This window comes from Pygocentrus nattereri, chromosome 19 (genome assembly GCF_015220715.1).
Source record: "Pygocentrus nattereri isolate fPygNat1 chromosome 19, fPygNat1.pri, whole genome shotgun sequence".
In the NCBI taxonomy this organism is placed as follows: Eukaryota; Metazoa; Chordata; class Actinopteri; order Characiformes; family Serrasalmidae; genus Pygocentrus; species Pygocentrus nattereri.
The window spans coordinates 32735816-32745514 of record NC_051229.1 but is presented as its reverse complement, the minus strand read 5'-3'; positions in this window follow the sequence as shown (position 1 = coordinate 32745514).

Sequence of the window (9699 nt, the reverse complement as noted above, 5' to 3'; positions counted from 1 at the left end):
ACCAGGTGCGTTATGTAGATATTAACTTTAATACATATTATTTAATAAGTACCATTTTTTGCTTATTATTCTTGGGTGCTAATTACCAGTTAAAATGATACTTAAGTAAAAGTTGCTAATTTTTTTAATGTAAGAGTGAAACAGAACACACATTATTTATTGCTTTTGCTTTAATTGCAACTTTTCAAAGACTTGGTTTCAGTTTTGCAAAGAAATTTTGCAGGGAAAGTTCAGTCTTATACACACACACACACACACACACACACACACACACACATATATATATATATATATATATATATATGTGTGTGTGTGTGTGTGTTTGCTTATTTTTTCATTTATTTATTTATTGCTTCTCATGATCCAACTAATCTAAATACATTAAGTGATATGGTGATCTGGACTTTGGGGTGGCCAGCACATTGTTCTGAGTGCACTAGTAATGCCTTTACATATACATTAACCCCTTAGTTTTGCAGCAGTTTTAAAAAAGAAGTGAAATTCTACAATAAGTTGTACAAAGTTTGGGCTCATGTTTTAAGCTGAAACACCTTTTTTTCCTTTTTTTTAAAAATATATTTCCAACATGTGTTTAAATATGTGTTTTAATAAGAGCTGAGCTCTTTTTGTTTTCTTATGTTTTGCTTTGATTTTTGAAATTGTGTCATAAATTTTGAATTTGAATGTAAAATAGAAGGACAAGATGTGGTTTTGAAAAACCTGGGGAAAAAAAAATCTATAAATATAGATTCTTCTCATTATTTAACACCAGGAGTATTCAGGAGGACAGACTGTTTATGCATGCAAAATGGAAAACATTAAAAAAAAATTCTACTTACATGGCAGTTAGCAATAATTTTCAAGAAATCCATAAGTGCTTCCAGCCTATTATTATATATAACACACCTCTGAGTGTTTCGGTACCAATAAAGACTGTATTCAGTTAGCTTAAAAGTTTAATCATGTTTTATGTGAGTCTGCTGGAAAAATCAGTGCAAATATTTTCATTAGTTTTAAACAATACTATTAATAATGCAGAGAACAGTTTTGAATACAGTGCAGTCCGAAGGAAAGTTAAACCGGGCAGACCGGGCCAGGACCAAATGACACGACCTCATTGAAAGTAAGTGAGATCTATTAAAGTGTAGAAGGAACAAAAAAAATGATGAAATAAAAACATAGGGGTAATATAGAGGAGGAGAGCGAGCAATTGAGGTGTAGGGTGGAGAGAAGATTGAAACAGAGAGAGAGAGAGGAAGAGAGAGAGAGGATGACGGGCAGTTGTGGAGACAGGGTTGTTAGTTTATGTAGGCTGTGGGCTGAGTCGACTGGAAAATTTTGATCACTTTAATTTACTATATCCAGCGCGGCCGCTCTCCCTGTCCGCCGCTTTTATCAAGCGCTGTGAGCCCGTATTGATTTTTTTATTTTCTGCCCGGGATAAGAAGACAGAGAGTTAGGGAGTGCGGGCGACTGGAGAACTTTCCTCAGATTGCTGCTATTCTCCACCTTATTGCATCCTGTCGTTTGTGGTTTCACATGATGTCCAGTACGGCAGGTCTGCTTCGGCCAGTAAACAAGGTGACTAACAATAGAGAAGGGTGGGTAGTGTGTGTGTGTGTGTGTGTGTGTGTGTGTGTGTGTGTGTGTGTGTGTGTGGGTGGGTGTGTTGGGGGTGCAGAGGGTTAAGCCCCTCAGTCAGACCCCAGACACAAGATGTTTCGATATACAGGTTGATTAAAAAAGATACATCCAATTTCAAAACTATTTATTTCACTTGTAAATCATTACAGAACAATGCAGTGAACTGTAAATGGTCTAAATGAGCATAAAAGTTATTGTGTAATTTTACTAGTGCTCAGTATGAACCTCCTCCAGCTGTACGGACAACATCAACGCAATAGTCAAATTCATACTATACTCGATTGAGCATGTCGGGTGTCATTGCGCTCACGGCTCTTTCAGCACGATTTCGGAGATTATCCAGTGTTGTGGAACCAACAGAGAACACTCTGAGCTGTTGGAGGTTCACTGGCAACGAAGATCACGTTGCACACTTATGACAGATTCACTCTTATTGGCCTGGAGAATGCAGAACGCTTTCTGCTCAGGGGTCGCATCTCCTCAGACTGAAGAAATCCATCTCCTGGTGACAGACACAGCAGTGCTGCTGGAGTTTTTAAACAGTATAGTAAACAAATAGTGCCTGCTCTGTGAGGGTCCATTGAGGTCCTGACCACTGAAGTACAGGGTAAAAGGGGCCTAACAAAGTATGAAGAGAAACAGAAGGACTACAGTCTGTAATTGTAGAACTTCAAAGAGCTCCTATGTAGGTAAGTGTAGTAAGCTGATAAAATGGACAGTGAGCGTAGAAACAAGAAGGCGGTCATAATGCTATGTTGTATGTTATATGCAGAGAAAATGGGACCCCTAGCAATCACCTGTAAGACCTGGTAGACACCAAAACTGTCCCCATCAGATAAACAGCACTTTCATCTTTTAGAGAGAGGAGAAAATCAAGCTGCTTCAGATCTGAAAACAGCCACAGGTGCTTCTATCCGTCCTTCCGCTGTGAGAAGACAGCTCAGCGCTGTGGGTCTGAAAGGATGTGCAGATGTCAAGAAGAACCTCACTGAGAAAAGGAGACAGACATATCAAACACAGAGTCTGAACAATGGACTGACCACCCCAGAGTCCAGGCCTCAGCACCACTGAGTGTGTTTAGGATTATTTGGATTGTGAGTAGCAGCAATGACAACTAACTTCTAAGGCTGAACTTTGGAGGTGTGTCTGCAGATTTCTTTGAGAAACTGAAATTGAGTCTCCTGAAAATAAAGGATGCTGTAATAAAGGTAAAGAGTGACACACTGAATGCTGAACATTTGCATGGTATTAAGTTGCTGAGGCTTCTGAGTAATTTTTGTTAAATGTTCTGTTATGTTCTGCTGATCTGCCTTTTTCCTGAAGCTGAAAAAAGAAAATGAACTTGTATTTAATGGTGGTTTTGACTGGAAATCAAATAAATGGAGGGTAGGGTCTGAGGTTTGCACAGCAATTTGTATATAAATGCTCACTGGGCAGTGAAGAAGGTGATACATTCTCAGAGATAAAGGTATGAAACTGTCACTTTGACAGTTTCCCTCTTGCCACTGGGGTGGTACCTTCAAGGATGCATCTCAGGACCTTTAGTCAGGGAACATAAATGTACCATAATCCACAGAAATAATATGTTCTAAGTTGTACTGACTCCACACACCCCGTCTTATCACCAGGGTTTTATTTTATTGTTCTGTTTTAAAATTTTAGACTATGAAAATGTCTAAATATGTACTTTTCACCTGTAAAAACGTATGTAAGGTTAACAATTGGACCTTAGGACCTTAAAACCACTGTTGTACCTTTTGAGGGAATATTAACATTGCTTGTATCTTGATGTACCTATATATATATATATATATATATATATATATATACATATATATATAGATATATAGATAGATAGATAGATAGATAGATAGATAGATAGATAGATAGATAGATAGTTTGATCACATTTTATATTTTATTGTATTTTTCATGACATAACATTCAGCAAATAAACAGTAATCATCCATTTCAATCTGTGTGTTCTCTGTTCTTGTGTTGACTTCTGGTGTCTGGTGTTATTTGGAGTCAGACTGTTCAGTGGTCACTGTATCTGACCTTTACTGTTAGCTGCGTCCATCCTAGGCCACAGAATATCTGATATCTTGAAACGCTTTAGTTTGTCTATACATGTAATGTGAGATGTCAATGCACTACACCTGCACTTTGTGACTGATTTATACACTGACTAGAAACTACTAGAGCAGATTTTAGGATGAAGCACCTCGGCGAGAAAGGAAAAAAAGCAATGCAGTGTCAAAACAGCGGAGGAAAGTGTAGTCCCATCACTCCGCTCGAGGAAGAAAATGAGCGAGTGAGTGAGGGAGAGTGAGCGAGGGATCTTGGCTGAGAGGGAGAGGGTTAGTGACAGTCTGATAAAAGATGTCTGCAAAACACTAATTAAAATTGAATACCCCTGCGAAAGCAGCGCAACATGCAATCTCCAGGTAATTCATTTAGAGCCACTACCGCAGTGCGAGCCTTTATTTTTAATCGCTGCTGCTTTAGTGCTCAGGAGTGCTCTTCGCTGCCATTTTATTTTCCACACTTTCTGCTAACACTACTATCTCTCCCACCAAGCCTTAATGTCGGCCACAAAAAGAGGGCCGCTAATCGGTTTGAATCACAGAAGTTTTTTTTTTTTTCCCCTCCTCAAGTACTCCTGGAGTTGTGTTGACTAACAATCGTCCAGTGATCAAGAAATTTCTGGTGAAAACCCACTTTTCCAATCAAATGACTAATCTAGAAATTCCAAACTAAAGCCCAAAGTTCTAAAGTTTAAATCAACCAATTTTATGTTTCATCTGAAATTTCTAGCTAAGAAATTCAGAATTTAAATTAGGTTTCCATTCAAGAAGATCAACATTTTAAAATGAAATCTGTAATCAGAAAAGTTGTCAATTGAAAATTCTTTACTTCGCTACACAGTCCTGTGCAAAAGTTTGGGTGCACCTGGTTAAATTGTATATATATATATATATATATATATATATATATATATATATTTTTTTTTTTTTTTTTTTTTTGCATATCTACATTTCTAATCAAATTTATAATCAATAAATTCCCCTTTTAAACTCCGAATTCTAATCAAGAAAGTCCCATTTAAGTCCAGAAACTCCAGGAAGTCCACAATTCTAATCAGGAAATTCCAAATTTAAATGTAACCTTTTAATCAAGAATAGCCCAAATTAAATGGAAATTTGGAACACAAAATCCTGAATTTCACCTCAAAACCAAATTCCTAGTTAAGAAATTCTTAATGTCACCCCACATTTCTACTCAAGAAATTGAGAATATAAATTCAAATGTCTCATCAAGAAATTCCAAATGGAAATTCAAATATTCTATCAAAAATATCCTGAATTAAATAAAAAAAAAATGAACACAAAATTTCAAATTTCATCTCAAAACCAAATTTCTACTCAATTAATTTCAAATTTCTAACCAAGAAATTTGCAAGTTAATTTAAAATTTCCAAGTTTCTGCTGCCTGGAAGAGCACAGTGGAGGAAAATGAGCAACGTTTCATGCTCCTCTCAAGGCTGTTTAGTCAGGGCTTTAACGGGGGACATTTTTTCTCCTAAACGGGTTTGTCAGACTGTAAAGCTGACTGTATTTACAGTTGGGTGGGCCATCATATACGTCCCCCCCTGTGTTATTCCACTGACAGTGCATTTACATTCCACAGCACCATTTACAGCAATAACGGATAACGAGAAGCTGTGGAGATTTCTGGGGGTCTTACTTTATGCGTATATTCAAAGACATAATTTTAATAGGAACTTTAATAGGAAACTACAAACAGTGCAGTAAACATCAAGGATTATGTTTGATTCCCAGTTTTATTGTGTTATAGGATCGGAGGCCTATAAAGCATAGAGCATGTTAAACATCTCATGCTTTTAGCAACTGTAAGTGAACAATAGACGTGGTATGAAAGGAGCATTACAACAGCCTTGTGTCCATGAAGGGTCTATAATTGTAGCCAGAGAGCGTTTGGTGATGGTCAAAGCAAAACGGGGGCTGGGGTCATTTCCTTAGTGATTCACCCATTCCTGGAAACTCAGGGGCCAAGCACAGCAGACAGTAGAGCAAACATAAATGGTTTTTACAGAAGAAAAAGGAATGTGTCAATGTGTTGATGTAGCTTATGTGTAAGTCTAATAATGTCATTTTAAAAAGTGGACATAAGTGGACGTAGTTATTGTGCAAATGGAGAAATGGAATTTTCAGTGGTGTAGACAGATTTCAGTGTCAGTTTTAGTAACAGAAACCTCCCCTCCCATAACTCATGAGACGCAGGTCTGAAACTGCTCCTTCTATGTCCACTTATTCAGACTGAAACTGCTCAGTCTATATTCACTCATATAGCAGGAAACTAAAACAGTCATTCTGGTAAAAGTTTATTTAAACTCTGCTGCATAACACTGATATAATCATGTCTTAACTTGAATGACCAAGTCCTGACAGTGAGTCCAAAGTTTTATTATACACTTCTATAAGAATAGCTCATGCAGTTTGCATTGAAGTCCTTGTAGTTACCAGATGATAAGCGTTAGTATGTAATAAGCCTGGGAAGAGCTTTAAGAGGTTAAACACATCATGGCAGATGTCTTATTCATAGCATTATTTTGACAGCATGCAACCACACTGCCAGCAATTTGGTAGGCAACTTCAAATTCACTTGGGAGCAAAGCCAGACCTATACCCATACTATAAAGAGTAAAACACACCAGACCTGATCCAGCGAATGTAGCAAAATGCATTTTTTTCCTGTACATTCATTTTAACACTACTTTTTAAAGCATATAAACCAATACACTTGAGTGTTTCATATTTTAAGTGATACATCTGCTAAAAATGTATGTTTCCTAAAACCCATAGAATCAATTTTCCTATTGTTTGTTGTTTCATGGCATCTCAAATGGTCTATAACCAATTATTAATGAGTTACTAATACATATTACTACCAAAAGGAAGCCTTGTTGTAAAGAGTAAAACACATCAGCATTTCTTAATGAGTTGTTAACACTTAAAACCACTAAAAGAAAACCTTGCTGTAAAGTTTAAAACACATCCACATTTGTTAATGAGTTATTAACATTTATAACCACTACAAGAAAGCCTTGCTGTAAAGTTTAAAACACATCCACATTTGTTAATGAGTTATTAACATTTATAACCACTACAAGAAAGCCTTGCTGTAAAGTTTAAAACACATCCACATTTGTTAATGAGTTATTAACATTTATAACCACTAAAAGAAAGCCTTGCTGTAAAGTTTAAAACACATCCACATTTGTTAATGAGTTATTAACATTTATAACCACTAAAAGAAACCCTTGCTGTAAAGTTTAAAACACATCCACATTTGTTAATGAGTTATTAACATTTATAACCACTACAAGAAAGCCTTGCTGTAAAGTTTAAAACACATCCACATTTGTTAATGAGTTATTAACATTTATAACCACTACAAGAAAGCCTTGCTGTAAAGTTTAAAGCACGTCAACCTTTGTTGATGAGTTGTTAACACTTATAACCGCTAAAAGGGAGCCTTGCTGTAATGTGTAGAGTGCATCAACATTTGATAACAAGTTATAACCACCAAAAGAGAGCTTGTGTTGATATTTCAGAAAACATTCATCACAATCTTTCTGTGCTGGTTGTTGTAGTCATTCCTCCATTGGTCCACAATGTCTAGCGCTTCCCAAGAACCCTGGCTATGTGTGTATAATTGTGTAATTGTGAGCTTCTGCGCATTCTGTTCCCACACGTTAGCGCCGTCACTGTTGCTATATGTGTTTAATGTGCTTTCCCATTTGGTGAGGCTGCCGCATTGAGGACTGTGTGGGGGTTAAATCAGGCCACGCTGGTACACGCCCCGCCGAGTTGCCTTGGGCTACGGAGCGCCACACACTTGTTGCGAGCTGTGAGTGTGATCACAGCAGTGTGTGCTGCGAGAGAGATGACACTGCATTCTGCAGGACGTTTCTGAGGTTCAGTGTGATGGAGTTCTGATATCGCTCAATAGTCTAACATCATTTGTAATAATGCTTACTTTTGTTAGTTATTCAATAAAAACTTAGCCACTGCTGATTGAAAAACTGTAGACAATTTGAGCTGAATTTCCCGTCAAACCCATATCACATCAAGACTGCCCATTATTGCTTAGTTTTTGCTCCACCTTGGTGAGGACAATAGCGATGCAGTGGTTAGGTGCGACTGTAGTAACAGCAGTGTAAAATGTACAGCAGTAAAGCAAGTATCAGCATCATCACTGCATAAAACACAGTGCAGAAGAAGCTTTACAGAGAGAGAGAGAGAGAGGTTACTTCACAATGAAGAAACTGCTTCATCATCAACTTACTGCATTATTTACCATGCTTTAGTGTGAAGTGCTGTAGACCGAAAAAAACAAATATATATATAAATATATCACTGTTGTCCGAACAAAACCTCATATCTCCAAAATGGTAAGTTTACAGTAGAAGGAAAAAATCTACTTTACTTTTAATGTAAGTCAATGGAACCAGACTTTTTTCTAAGTCTATTTGGGTCATTTCTATTAGTCCTTTCATCATGAATTACACACAATGTAAAGAGTAATAGGTACTTTCAAATTATGTCAAAAACTGAACAACGTCAAAAATGGAGATACAAGGTTTTCATCTGACAACAGCGTCATACATATTGGTACGACCTTACAACAACACAACAACCTTTATAGACAATTTTGTAGTTTTCTATCTTGCTTTTGCTGAGTTACATAGATTTGCCTATAATTTATGTTTCTTGGCATCTCAAATGGTCTATAAACAATAGTTAATAAGTTATTAACACTTATTACTACCAAAACAGAGCTTTACTTTAAAGAGTAAAACACATCTGCATTTGATAATGAATTATTAACACTTATAGCCACCATCAAGGAGTGTAACTATAAAGTGTAAGACATGTCAGCTTTGATAATGAGTTACTAACACTTATAACCACCAAAAGGAAGCCTTACTGTGAAGTGTAAAACTAATCAACATTTGTTACTGAGTTTTTAACAATTATGACCACCAAAAGGAAGACTTACTGTAAAGTGCAAAAACACATCAGTATTTTTAATGAGTTATTAACACTTATAACCACCAAAAGAGAGCCTTACTGTAACTTGTAAAACACATCAGCATTTGTTAATGAGTTATTAACACTTATAACCACCAAAAGAGAGCCTTACTGTAACTTGTAAAACACATCAGCATTTGTTAATGAGTTATTAACACTTATAACCACCAAAAGAGAGCCTTACTGTAAAATGTAAACCACAACAGCAATCATTAACAAAGTTCAAACACAAGGTTCAAAGCACAAGAATAGGGCTTTACTCTAAAGTGTAAAGTACATCAGCATGAAACAAGTTATAAACACTTATAACCACTAAAAGGGAGCCGTACTCTAAAGTGTAAAACACATCACTAATTGAACTACACTTAATAAACTTAACAACCTTAACAACATGTACAACAACACAACAGAAATAATAAAAATGTGTAGCTGCACTGTGATTGTTAATGTGGTCCAAATGATTATTTCTGACTAATAAGACATGCGGTTGGTAGTAAAATGGTTGGAACATTAAGACGTATCTGATGAAGCAGCAGATTTAATGCTGATGCAGAAGACAAAGTAAGACAAGTAGCCAACAGAATCTGTGCTTTAACAGTATAGATGAATGAGTTATCACCATTTGGCAAGCAAGAGGCCACTGTTGCTCTTTTTATTTATGTGTTATAACTTTCGATTAACAATTTTTGGGTGTTGATGACATAAATAGCTATTAATACACTCATTTTAAACCATTCGTAAGAACAATCTTATTGTAAAGTGGTGCCTTTTTATATTACGGTCATGATATCATACAGTATTTTCATTGTCTTTCCAGCACTATGAGTGGGCAAGAACAAAGCAATAACTCCAGACTGAGGCATAGCTCCAGTGTAAGTCATCATTAGTCATAAAGTCTTGGGTGTCCAAATCACATAATTTGCCCTTGTTTGGGAGGA